Below are 14,540 nucleotides of genomic sequence, written 5' to 3'. Positions count from 1 at the left end.
TGGACATCAGTATTAAAAATCCATTGAGCTCCTTGGATAGCTCTTTTAAAATTTTCAGATGCAAGTTATCCAGAACTGCTGATTTAAAAATGTCTAAACTTAGTAGCTGCTGTTTAGCATCCTCCTGAGTTCCTGCTGGAATAGAAAGTATTTCATCATGATCATATGGTATGGCTATATCATCTGGCTATTTCCCAAATACAGAACAGAAATGTTTATTACATACTTGTGCCTTTTTGTCATTATTATTGACAATTCTACCATTCTACCAATGGACCAATACCATTAAGAGTCCTTTTGTTCCTAATATACTTTGAAACACTTTTTTAGTGTTAACTTTTGTGGACTTTGTGTCCTTTTGCTTCCCTTATCAATTTTCTGCAATAGCTAGCTTCTAATTTATATTCATCACCATCAACTTCCCCCTTTTTCAATTTGTTATATATTGTTGGGTATTTTATAGCTGCTTTTGCTTCTCCTCTAAACCAGGTTGTTTTTTAAGCCATGTAGGCCATCTTTCTTAATAGTGGTATTGTGGATTTGGGGGCATTTAGTAACATATTATTAAACAATTCCCAATATAATTCACATTTCAATGTTAAAATTCTTCCAGCTGATTCAGCTCATAATTGTTTTTAGCTTTGAAGTTCCCCATTTGTCTATATTACTGATCTGGACTTTATTCTGTTTGCACATAACAAATGTAATCAAGTCATGATGAATTATGCCTAAGCAACCACTGATTTTTATCTGTGATCAATTCCTCCTTATCTGTCAAGATGGGATCTAATATAGAATCCCCCCATGTTGGATACAACACTTTTTGATTAAGAAATTGTCATCTGTAATATTTAGAAATTCTGAGGACATTTTAGTCATGGCAGCATGAGACCTTCAGCATATATCACTCAAATTGAAGTCCCCCCATGATCATACTGTTCTTTTCCCCTACACATTATAGATAGGTGTGGAAGGAGTCAGTCATCCTGTTCCCTAGTGCGATTTGGTGGTCTGTAGCAGACACTGACTAGTACCCCATAGTGTGCTTTATCTGTTGGGACATTGATCCATAAGCATTCAAGATCATTTGCTTCCAAATTGTCAGTGACTTGGAAACAGTAATGCCATTTCTGGCATAAAGTGCCACTCCCCTTCCCTTTTTGCCCACTCAGTTCTTCCTAAATAGTGATTTTAACATTCCAATCATGCAAATCAACCCACCAGGTTTCAGTAATATCAGCTAGATAGAATTTATGTTCATAAATTTATGTCTTGCATCTGAAGAAGTGGGTATTCACCCACGAAAGCTCATGCTGCAAAACGTCTGTTAGTCTATAAGGTGCCACAGGATTCTTTGCTGCTTTTACAGAACCAGACTAACACGGCTACCCCTCTGATACATGTTCATAAATGAGAAATTCCAATTCCTCTTGTTTATTACCCAGGGTAATAGCCTTGGTATATATGCAATTAAAAAGTTTAGTGTCTTAATTTTCCTTGGTGCCTTGATTATTTTTGTTCTCAAGATCATGATGGAGTTCTAAATGGGTACGCATTTCCCCTTCCTTTTCACCCTTCCTTTTTGTTATTAGCAGAACGCCGTCTGGACAAGTCTAGCCAGCCTGTGCCCAAAGAGATTGGATCCCCTTTGACTGAGCTGGAGGCCATCTCAGCTGTACAGCTCCCTCTCCCCCTAAAAGGTGGACCAATGTTCCACAAAATCTACCCTCTCTACTTTACATCACTTACTTGGCCAGCAGTTCACTTTGGATGGAGCCCTAGATGATCACCACAGCTGGGGTTAAAGGTGTTTTAAAAAAAATAAAGTTCAGTCCACTCTATTCCATTGGTTCCCAGCCTTTTGCAGGGGAATGTCTCATTGGAATGCACTGTCAAAGGGGCACATCCGCTCCAGTCTCCACGCACAATATCCTGGCAGAGCTTTGATTTCTTTTCTCCTCTTCTCTCTGTTTCTGCTGCTCTCTTTTCTTCTCATCTGTAAGGGGGTGTAAACCCCACAATGGCCCTGAAAGGGCTTAGAGGAGCTGGAGAATTCACATAGTGATGGGGCAGGGCCAATTAGGATGAGACCCATCTGGGGAGGAGCTGGGTGGCTGCTGTAAAGGAAGAGCTTCAGGGCAAAAGAGAGGAGGAGGTGGCCCCGGGGTAGAGGAGGTCTTGGAGTGATTTTTAAAAGATGCTTTGGTAAAGGGTCAGGAGACATGTGGAGCAAGCGATGGTGATGAGTCCTGACTGTTTACCGGCCAGCCCTGACCCAGGGCTTGGGCCCAGAGCGAACTAGTATGAGGCGGTGGGACACCCCACAGCCCCGCTGAGGGACGAGTCTCGGTCGAGCCCACCTGCACCACACTAATGAGTAGCTGGGTCACCCCTGCCCTCTAGCCTGGGGTGCCCTTTACAAATCTTTGCTGCTGTAGCTTCCCGCCTGCCTGGATTGCTCACAAACAGCCCCCAGCATGAAAGTCACTCCCAGCCATGTCTATGTGTGGGCTGCAGCTAGCCAGCCACACCTTGACTCTTACCAGCCTGGGTTATACTCCAGGGTGACCCCAACACACTCGCAGTCTTAGATTTCCTCCCAGAAATGTATGTCCTATACTTCCCTGCCCTTCCCTGGACAGTACAAGTTTATATAAAGTCTGTTATTGCTTTAATAGAAATCATATGCACAAAATTTGCCAACGCACATGGCGTTTCCCAGACACTTCAATTTAAATGATATATATTAAATGACTGGATTATATAAAACAATAAAACAAGTTTATTAACTACAAAGAGGGAGATTTTAAGTGAGTACAAGTAATGAGGCATAACAGTCAGAAATGGTTACAAGAAAAATAAAGATAAATCATAACTGGTGCCTAACTTAGAATCATAGATTATTAGGGTTGGAAGGGACCTCAGAAGATCATCTAGTCCAACCCTCCTGCTCAAAGCAGGACCAATCTCCAAATCCCTAAATGGCCCCCTCAAGGATTGAACTCACAACCCTGGGTTTAGCAGGCCAATGCTCAAACCACTGAGCATACTATATTAAATTCAAAGCAAAGTTTCAGCTGTCTTACTGACCAAATTTCTTAGGTCAGGACCCCTCCTCCAACAAATACTTCCTTTGTTTTGTTGTTTGGGTGCCATGAACACGATGAGCAGGGAGATTGAGCTGAGGGGTGCCTTGGGGTGTTTGTCCCTCTTTTTTATAGCGTCAGTGCCCCCCTAGAAAAACATTTCCACCTGAGATTCAGGAGACAAAGAGTCTACAGGAAATGATGTTCCCTGCTATTTTTGTCTCACTTGTTTGAGTGCCCTTTGTTTCCCTTCCGGTTTGATGACTCTGACTGCTTAAATGCAAATTAAGCAGAGCACACATTCCTTTGTTTGAGACAGACCTCACTCAGAAGTTCAGATGCTTCTCTTGGGAAATTCCCTGTTCCCTGCCACCTATCTTTGTCATGGGGAGACTTCCCACTCCTCCTCTGGCAGCAGTGCCCTTCAAAGGAGTCTTGCCACCTGTAAGTATCTTCAGAAGGCAGGCTTCTGGCCCTTCCTCACCTAGCCATAATGCTAAATACATTGCTGCTCGGCTGGAAATCAGCATGGTTTGTGGATTCTATGGTAGTGATGCCACAATATACACAGGATGCCTGGGAAACCCTAGAATGTGTGTGATGTTGTGTTCCTGGTAAATATTGGGTACACAATGCCAAGGAAGCCCCAGTAGGTTATAGCAGCAGCAACAGTGAGCCAACATCACTGCAGTGCACATTAATCGAAGCAGTCTATGATCTTAAGAAAAAGCTTCAGGTTCAGTTGAGTTTAGGGGCTGAGCAAAGTTCAAACTGGATCTTATATTGGCCAAACCTGTTCACCAATCGCTATTACAGATTTAAATTTTCATCCCCAACCAAACACATAATTATAACTTTCCTTATCTTCGCTTTAGAGTCTTGTCAAGAGTCAGTTCATTCCTGTATATCTAGATATCTAAATATATATCTAGTCATCTAAACACCACCCCCGAAAATTTTGAACCCTCACAGTCAGGCCCTATTTCAATTCACCATGTATCTAATCAGAAAATATAATTTATTCTTGAAAGATGGTTCGACGCTGTCAAAGCTCATGTCTCTGTTGTACAATGCTGTTTCTTCCATGCAGAGGTATAATTGCATTCACCATGCGTTTCTCTGACTGTGAAGTTGGTTTCTCCAGAAAGGCTCCATCTTCTTCTAGGGCAGGTTAAAGCACAGATGATTAATATGACAAAGGAATATTGTTTTGAATATTCAGTTCACTACTAAATACTCAGTTGGGAGTTCCCCAGTTGCCTGAATCCAAAGTGGAAGAGAGAGAGAGAAATATAGATACAATTTACTCAGCATAAAAATATACTTCCCAAATACATCTTTTCCCCCGCCAAAGATAGCCCTTCCCTGCCCAACTTCCTCATCTTCCTATTCTCTTCCCCACAAAAAATAATTCCACTAAGAGACACACTGAGTACTTATTCTATCCTTTAGAGTCTGATTTTTTTTTATCTTAATGAAGTCAGTGGGAGTTCTGGTTAAAAACACAGTGTAATCATGACCAGGCCATTAAGGAAGGAACTCTGATCCAAAGTCTAGGAAGATCGCTTGCGGCATATCCTTCATCAAATGAGAATGGACCCCCTGTGAGACACTTGTGTTGATATTTCAGAGAGATGAATTTCATCCCTGTGCAGAGGGCTAGCACAGACACTGCATCACTTACTGGCAAGTGGGACTAAACTGGTGCATAGGTCTTCTGTCAACTCTCTGCACAGGGGGGAATTTCTCCTCATGCAAGTTAGCTTTGCTAATAGAGATTGACTGTCGGGGATCAGCCAGATAACATCCAAGCCATAGCACCAGATCCTCACTGAGTATGGATGCCGCTATTATCATTTGTGTAAGAGAACATCATACTCCAGTTTTTCATATCTCCCCATTTTTTAGATCCACACATTTTATACCAGCTTTAAGACCATCAGTTGTGGCTACATAAATACCTACTGCAACTTTGGATGGTACAGGCCACATGGAAAACCAGAGCCACTTCAACCCTTTGTCCTACTATTAGTCCACCGGGTTACAGAATTGGGCCCTAAATATTTAACTTTAAAACCCAACTGGCAAATACAGAACTTCAGCCCTTTTATTCTATGAACCTTATTAAAACACAATACTGGTCCAGATCCTTATGCAACCATGTAACTCTATTGAATTCAAGCCAATTTACACCAGTTGACAATCTGGTCCAGTTTCTCTTACACTGTAGACCTAATGGGCACCAGTGACATTGACCCATAATTTGTCACAGTTTAGTCACCATCTTCTTCGAGAGGCAATTTTAGGATTTTAACTTGCCAGAAATTCATATAGATGAGGAGGATGGTTAAATGCAGAAGTGAAATAAAAAGGCCAAACGGATCCAGTTCCCTGTTAATTGAAATGCTGTCTAGACCTCTGTCCTCGTTAACTTTTATTTGACCTAATTACTTCAGAAAGCTCTTTTTGTCACTTATTTAACATTTGGATAATGCTCTATCACAGGCAAGGAGATTTATTTCAAGCAGTTGATCTAGAAAGCAGTAATATCAAACTGATCAGATGATGACACTGCCATCATTCACGCTGTGTGTAGTATCTAGTGGGTTACTTGTTGGAATGTCCTCAATTTACAGCCCCCTCCCCCTTTTAACTAGCTCAAAGGACTAATGTGCAGTTCTCCAAAAGTTCCTTTCACTTTTCAACAGTGTTTCAATATTACAGGCCTGATTCTCCCTCACATGTTACTATTTGTATTCTAACAGCACACAGAGCCCCTAGCTGAGATCAGGCATGGCACAAACACGCATTAAAGGACAGTCCCAGTAAAATAGACACAACAGACAAAGAGTGTGAGGGGAAACAGACGTGGAGATGTTTTCATAGATACTAAAGCCAGAAGGGACCACTGTGATCATTTAGTCTGACCGCCCGCAAATCACAGGCCACTGGATTTCCCTGCATTAATTCCTGTTTGAATTAGACCATATTTAGAAAAATATCCAATCCTAACTTTAAAATATCCAGGTATGGAGAATCTACAGCAGGTGTCCCAATAGTTAATTACCCTCACTGTTAAAAATGTGCACCTTATTTCTAGTCTTTGTTCAGCTTCAACTTCCAGCCATTGGATCGTGTTACACCTTTCTCTGCTAGACTGAAGAGCCCAGTTTTAAATATTTATTCTGCATGTAGGTATTCATAAACTGTGATCAAGTCACCTGTAAACCTTCTCTTTGATAAGCTAAGTAGAGTGAGCTCCTTGTGTCTGTCACTTTACAGCAAGCTTTCCAATCCTTTAATCATTCTTGTGTCTCTTCTCTGAATCCTCTCCAATTTATCAACATCTTTCTTGAATTTTGGGTACCAGAACTGGACACAATATTCCAGTTGTAGTCACACCAGGAGCGGCTCTAGCCATTTCGCCGCCCCAAGCACGGTGGCATGCCGCGGGGGGTGCTCTGCCGGTCGCCGGTCCCGCAGCTCCAGTGGACCTCCCGCAGACGTGCCTGTGGCGGGTCTGCTGGTCCCGCGGCTCTGGTGTATCTCCCGCAGGTGTACCTGCGGATGCTCCACCGGAGCTGCGGGACCAGCGGACCCTCCGCAGGCACGCCTGCGGGAGGTCCACTGGAGCCGCCTGCCGCCCTCCCGGCGACCAGCAGAGCGCCCCCCGCAGCACGCCGCCCCAAGCACGTGCTTGGTGTGCTGGGGCCTGGAGCCACCCCTGAGTCACACTAAAGCCAAAGACAGAGGTAATATAACCTCTCTACTCGTACTCGAGAGTCCCCTGTTTATGAATCCAAGGATCACATTAGTCCTGTTTTTCAGGCTTGCTCCTTCCTAGTATATAACTCCCCTTCCTAGTCTGTATTTTTCATTGCTAGACACATAAATGTACATTTAGCTGTATTAAAACGAATAATGTGTGATTACACCCAGCTTACCAAGCAATCCAGATCACTCTGTATTAGTGGCCTGTCCTCTTCATTATTACCACTCCTCCAATCTTTGTGTCATCTGCAACCTTTATCAGTGCTTTTATGTTTTCTTCCAGGTTACTGATAAAAAAGTTAAATGGTGTAAGCCCAAGAACCAATCCCTGCAGTACTTCACTAGAAAAACACCCGCCCAACGATGATTCCTCCTTTCCATTTATTATCTGAAACGTATCAGATTGCCAGTTTTCAATCCATTTGATGTGTGCTATGTTGGTTTTGCATTGCTCTCATTTCTTAATCAAAATGACATGTATTACCAAAGCAAGTACTTTACAGAAGTCTAAGGGCTTGTCTATATAGTAAGTTACTATAGGGTGACCAAATGTCCTGATTTTATAGGGACAGTCCCAATTTTTGGGTCTTTTTCTTGTATGGGTTCCTATTACTCCCCACCCCCTGTCCCGATTTTTCACATTTGCTGTCTGGTCACCCTAAGTTACTATGCAGCAAATCAGGGTGTGGGTCTACTGAGCACCAGCTTGCCATACAGTAAAGTCCTGCCTGGACTATGTTACAGCGCAGCGACAGTTCCAGAGTGTGGCTTAGTGTACTGTGCTTTGAACTGTAGCCCTGTTGACACTTCAGAGGAGAATCAGGCCGGAGATGTGTAACCATGCATTCTGTTGTCCCTGTGTTGACTTGGTTTCTCAGTTTTCTATAGCTGGAGACATGTCAGTCAGATGCTTTGCCAGACGTTTCCCATGAAGTGTCACATAAATGAAGCTGGACTGTATTCAGCTGCAGCGGTGGATTAATGCACAGGCCAACTGGGAGTGCCGGAAGCTGTGTAGAACAGGGGGGTCGGGGGGGCACCAGCACCTGAATAGTGGCCCCACCCTCTGCTCTTCCTCTTTCCCCAAGGGCCCCACCGCCTGGTCAGGCCAGCAGCCGAAGCCAAGCCATGGTAAGAGCCGCCCAGGGAGCCCAGGCTGCTGTGGGGAGCCCCAGACCCTCCACCTGCTCTGGGCAGGGGGTTGAGGTGCACTAGAGCAGCCCCCAGCCCATGTCCCCACCCCCGGGGATATACCTCACCCTCACAGGAGCAAGACCTCAGCAGACCTCCAGGAGCATGAGGGTGAGGAGCCACAGTAGCTAGTCCCTCTTCTCAGAAGCAACCATGGAAACCGAAAACTGCCATCTTCCCAAGGACAGAGTCACAGATTCCATCCCTCTGGCAATCAGGCTTGTGGGAATGATGTCATGGGATGTACTGGGTATCCACCTAAGTCATAATGTGTGCCAGTCAGTCAGTCAGGAAAAATATTTAAATGGTCCACTGGACCTGAAGACGTCTCCTTTGCTGATCTCTCCTCTCTAAAGGTCAGTGTGGGAGAAGAAAGGTCCCATGCAACTGAAAATTCTACCTGATTGACCATTATCACCCCACCCCCGCAAAAATCAGTGATGAGCCTCTAGCTTTAAGGATTTCCTATAAGAGCAATGGGGAACTGGGGACAGACCAACAAAGAGCAACAGTGAGAGGATACAAGGAGCTTCTTATTTTTCCCACTGAAAAAATTGTGGGTGTTTTTAAAATATCCTTTGCCCTTAGGCAGGAACTGGTCTGTTTTGGGATCATACAGCAGGATGGGTGTTACTCAGCTACAGAGCTGTTGTAACTCTGGCAGGACAGTTACAAAGCTCATTGAAATGCACTAGCCTTCTCTACAACCTTTTTCTACAACTTTCTGCTGCAGAGCTACTCTCTTGAGTCATGTGGTGTTTCCAGGTTGGTGTTTCCTCTGGATCAGAGCCTGAAACTATGGCTTTCCTGGGATTTTGTATCACAGGAAGCAGTGGGTATTTGATACTGGATCAGGCCATAAGCAACTGGCCACTCCTGTCATTTTTTTTTTCAAATTATTTTTAACAAATCTACTAGCCTGCAGGTTTTGAGCATAACAGAAGATACAGGGAGGCTAACTCTTTGAGCTAAATCCTGCTGTCCTTAGTCAGGCAAAACTATTTGTTTGCCTTAGAATCATAGAATCATAGAACATCAGGGTTGGAAGGGACCTCAGGGTTGGAAGGGACCTCAGGAGGTCATCTAGTCCCACCCCCTGCTCAAAGCAGGACCAATCCCCAGCTAAATCATCCCAGCCGGGGCTTTGTCAAGCCAGGCCTTAAAAACCTCTAAGGAAGGGGATTCCACCACCTCCCCAGGTAACCCATTCCAGTGCTTCACCACCCTCCTAGTGAAAAAGTTTTTCCTAATATCCAACCTAAACCTCCTCCACTGCAACTTGAGACCATTACTCCTTGTTCTGTCATCTGCTACCACTGAGAACAGTCTAGATCCATCTTCTCTGGAACCCCCTTTCAGGTAGTTGAAAGCAGCTATCAAGTCCCCCCTCATTCTTCTCTTCTGAAGACTAAATAATCCCAGTTCCCTCAGCGTCTCCTCACAAGCAGTAGCGTAGCTGTGGGGGGAGCGGCCGCTCCCCCACTGAGCACAAGTGGCACCTTGTCAATTTCTTGGCGCCTTTTTACTCAACCCGGGGGAGCGATTTAAAAAAAAAAAAGTCACCTCCTGCTGCGGCGCTTTTATTTTACTCTACTCACCCAGCGGCGCTCTGGGTCTTCGGCGGCACTTCGGCGGCAGGACTGTCACTCGCTCTGGGTCTTCGGCGGCATTTCGGCAGCGGGATCTTCAGTGCCGCCGAAGACACCCGGAGCAAGTGAAGGGCCCACCGCTGAAGACCCGGAGCGCTGCTGGGTGAGTAAAAGTGCCCCAGCGGGTGGCACCTTTTTTTTTTTTATTGCTCCCCGTTCCCTCCACCTGGCTATGCCACTGCTCATAAGTCATGTGCTCCAGCCCCCTAATCATTTTTGTTGCCCTCTGCTGGACTCTTTCCAATTTTTCCACATCCTTCTTGTAGTGTGGGGCCCAAAACTGGACACAGTACTCCAGATGAGGCCTCACCAATGCCGTATAAAGGGGAATGATCACGTCCCTCAATCTACTGGCAATGCTCGTAGTTATACAGCCCATAATGCCATTAGCCTTCTTGGCAACAAGGGCACTGTTGACTCATATCCAGCTTCTCATGCACTGTAACCCCTAGATCCTTTTCTGCAGAACTGCTGCCTAGCCACTTGGTCCCTAGTCTGTAGCAGTGCATGGGATTCTTCCATCCTAAGTGCAGGACTCAGCACTTGTCTTTGTCTTTGTTGAACCTCAGATTTCTTTTGGCCCAATCCTCTAATTTGTCTAGGTCCTTCTGTATCCTTTCCCAATTTCCAGCATATATACCTTCCTCCCAGTTTAGTGTCATCTGCAAACTTGCTGAGGGTGCAGGCCATGCCATCCTCCAGATCATTAATGAAGATATTGAACAAAACTGTCCCCAAGACTGACCCTTGGAGCATGCCGCTTGATACCGGCTGCCAACTAGACATGGAGCCATTGATTGCTACCCATTGAGCCCGATGATCTAGCCAGCTTTCTATCCACCTTATGGTCCATTCATCCAGCCCATACTTCTTTAACTTGCTGGCAAAAATACTGTGGGAGACCATATCAAAAGTAATAATTGGAGATATACCAATCTTCTAGAATTGGAAGGGACTTTGAAAGGTCATTGAGTCCAGCCCCCTGCCTTCACTAGCAGGGCCAATTTTTGCCCCAGATCCCTAAGTGGCCTTCTCAAGGATTGAACTCACAACCCTGGGTTTAGCAGACCAATGCTCAAACCACTGAGATATCCCTCCCCCCTCCTTAGTAAAGTCAAGGAATAACATGTCCACTGCTTTCCCCTCATCCACAGAGCCAGTTATCTCATCATAGAAGGCAATTAGGTTAGTCAGGCATGACTTGCACTTGGTGAATCCATGCTGACTGTTCCATGATTTTTCCATGGACTAAGGTGAGGCTGACTGGCCTGTAGTTTCCTGGATCCTCCTTCTTCCCTTTTTTAAAGATGAGCACTACATGGGACCTCCCCCTAATCACCATGAGTTTTCAAAGATAATGGCCAATGGCTCTGCAATCACATCCGCCAATTCCTTTAGCACCCTTGGATGTAGTGCATCCAGCCCCATGGACTTGTGCTCATCCAGCTTTTCTAAATAGTCCCAAACCACTTCTTTCTCCACAGAGGGCTGGTCACTTCCTTCCCATCCTGTGCTGTCCAGTGCAGTAGTCTGGGAGTTGACCTTGTTCGTGAAGACAGAGGAAAAAACGCATTGAGTACATGCCTTGTCTACACCAATGTAGCTGCACTAGTGTCAACTCCAATGGTGAAAAAAAGGCAGCTTTACCTGCAGTCAAACGAGTGTAAACTGTGCTTGTGCAGTCACAATTTACATTGGTACAATGCATCTCTAACCAACTGGTCAGCATGTGTGCTGTGTGTCCCTCTCTGTACCCATGCTACACAGGAAGTAGTCCACCACATGCCTGAATGAGGAGTTTGCTCCAGTATAGCCGTGGTGGTGTAACTATTCCAATATCAAAGCCCTGTTGTGACCAAGGCCTAAGGTCTGCAGGATTTGGCTCAGGGCTAGGATTAAATGTAGAGAGCACACTGGGATGGCTACTGTGGTAGCATGTACCCCTGTTCTTGTTACAGCTGCTTGAGAAGTTTTGAATTTTGAAATGCTGACAAAATTTCACATTTTGAAATTTAATAAATTGAAAAAAATATAATACTTCAGTAAATCCCGCCCCTCATTTTTAAATAAACTGTAGAGCTAGTCAAATTTTTGAATTGGGGGTGGAGGGAAATAGGACAGAAACAGGAGAAATTTGATTTTCTCCCCCTGTTTTTTTTCAACCATATCTAGTCTGATTTCATTGATCAAATGGCCAAGGTCTCCACTCGTTAAGGTCCTGAGTCAAATTAACACTTCAAGCTGGATTTGTTTGCAGGGTCAAAGGCAGCTGACAGATCTAATATCAGCAGGACACCTGGCATGAAATTTTGACTCCATTGGGGTCAACACAAGTTTTGCCATTGACTTTAATGGAATCAAGATTTCACCTCCAGTCTTTATCCATTATCACTGATGAACACAACCAGTGCAATCAACAGTGGCTTGTTAAACTCAGCAGCCTTCTCCAGAACTAATTTATGGTCTGCGGATAAATAACTTTTCACCTGTTTTGATTACAATCCAGAAATCTATTTATCCAACATAAGATATTGGGTCTGTCATGAAGTTCTTTATTTTTCCTATAATGTTTTTTCCCTTTTTTATCTTGTGGGTCTCTTCCAAGTCATCAACTATCTTTTGGACAACTTAGCAAGACAATTGTGTATTATGAGTTCACCATCTGATAGAGCATCTATGGCAAGGTCAAAATGTCCTGCCAATGCTTTGCTCATTAACTTAATTTATTGTAACTTCAGAAATGTCTTGTAAGGTGTCCGTCATACAGGAAGTCAAAGGGCACACTGAAGCCATGTTCTGCATAAAACCTTCTAACTCACTTAATGATCTTTGCTCTGTCAGTTACTTAATTATATCACTTTTGTAGCACTTCTGAAATGTTCACCTCTCTATTTTCTAATCTTTCTTCCTTCTCCCCTTTACTGTGATCACAAATTTGTCTGGCAGTTTCATTCTAGCCACTTTTTGTGGACAACTTCTGTGATTTCTTGGCCTGTGGTGTCTTCCTTCAGCTCAGATTTGGTTTAAAGCATTGAAGTTGACATTCTTCTAGATTTCTTTACAATATTTCTCTTTTCTCTCTATATATTTTTGAGTTTCATGAAATTTGGAGCTTTGTGGACATCTCATACGAAGCTATCTTATGTTACAGGCAGTCTTCTCCAGTGGACAGGGCACTGCAGTAGGAGTGAAAAGACTTGGGTTCTATTCTTGTTCCTGCCAATGACCAGCAGTGTGGCACTGGAAATCTGTGCACACCCACCTGTAAAATGGGGGTGATGATACTGATCCCCTTTGTAAAGTGGTCTTTGATAGTGATTGATATAAAGTTCTATATAAGAACTAAATATAATGATATTAACGTAAAAGACATCATGTACATGCTTGGCTGACTCATGATGAAAGGAGATATTTCATTATTTATGGTGATGGAGCTGGCTTTACAGGTATTCAAAACAAGCACTGTCTGATGATGCCAAAGTGCATGCCCTTTGTTGTGCATGCTCGTCATCTAGAGTGACCAGATGTCCTAATTTTATAAGGGCAGTCCTGATTTTGGGGTCTTTTTCTTATATAGGTTCCTATTACCCCCCATCCCGATTTTTCACATTTGCTGTCTGGTCACCCTAGCTTCATCCCAAAGAAGACCTAATCTAGTTTCACTTCTGCCTCTAAAGACCTATGCTCTGTTGTGCCCAGATTTCCTCATGAAACTCCTTTGATTACCGAATAAAAGAAAGTGGTAATATTAGGGCTGGTGGAAAATTTTCCATCAAAACTTTTTTTAAACAGAAATTTGGGTTTTTGAGAAAATGAACATTTATACAGAAAGTGCCTGTTGTCCTCAAAAAAATCCATTTTGTTGCAAAATGAAACACCCCAAAACATTTTTTTATTTGTTATGGTACTTTTTGGGCAAATGTTGTTTGTTTGTTTTTCAGCCAAAAACTGCCAAAAACCAGGAAAAATTATTTATTTTTTAATAAAAAAATGAATTTTTCTGCTGAAAATGAGAACTACTTCTTTTCTACGGAAATTTTTGATGAAAACATTTTCTGGCCAGTTATAATTAATATAATTGATCATCTACTTTCACTATTTCCGTAGAATTATGTTGCCCTATTCCAAATTTCTCCTTATTTTCTTTCCTCTACCTTATTGCCAGTATTGGCACTGAAGCTTCCCTTAATGATGACATATGTTCCTCACTCATTCAGAATATGAGATAACTCTTTACATAGAGCATCTGTTTATTTATCTAGGGGACATGTGGCTGGGACATAAACTTGAATGAGCTCTGGGAAAGGCCATTTTTAAATAGGGAAATGGATTAATATTGGTGTAGCCAAAATCCTTCCAACCCCTAATTTGATTACTAGTCACGGAAAATTCTGAGACAATCTCATTATAATTAATATAAGCATTATTTTTTTCCACTGGACAAATGTTGTCATAAGACAACTGATGTACCAAACAGAAACAGACATACATTATTTTTCATACTGCATGTTATTGCAAGCTTCTCTTTAAGGATCCCATCCTGTGATGTGCTGAGAGTCCTTAATTCCCACTGATATACAGTGGTCCAGTATTTCTTTTGCATGCACCAGATTTGCAGATATTGCAATACCATGTCTATTTCACCACAGTTTCTAATTATTTTATGACATTACATTGTTAATATATATCTGTGTATTGATTATTACATGTGTATTTTATATATAAATGTGAAAATGAATTATACTTTAATGTTTTGATAACAGCTAATCTGAATAATTTGATAGAGAATGAAATGAGACCAAATAACTTTCTGGAGAAAGAACTGTTTGTTTGTTTTTGTCCC

The 14,540-nt window shown here is 43.1% G+C and overlaps 1 long non-coding RNA gene across 1 annotated transcript in view; it reads right to left on the bottom strand.

The window, feature by feature from the left end:
* Positions 1–7,085: 7,085 nt before the first annotated feature.
* The window catches only part of LOC120405228, a 25,411-nt gene continuing 17,956 nt past the window's right edge, over positions 7,086–14,540 (bottom strand). Inside the window, exons 2-3 of the long non-coding RNA XR_005598448.1 lie at positions 8,117–8,306; positions 7,086–7,144 (exon numbers count right to left, since the gene is read on the bottom strand). This is a non-coding gene — a long non-coding RNA (uncharacterized LOC120405228). The remainder of the gene's footprint in view (positions 7,145–8,116; positions 8,307–14,540) is intronic.

Source organism: Mauremys reevesii, linkage group 4 (assembly GCF_016161935.1).
Source record: "Mauremys reevesii isolate NIE-2019 linkage group 4, ASM1616193v1, whole genome shotgun sequence".
NCBI lineage: Eukaryota > Metazoa > Chordata > Testudines > Geoemydidae > Mauremys > Mauremys reevesii.
This window is presented reverse-complemented; position numbering and strand designations above follow the sequence as displayed.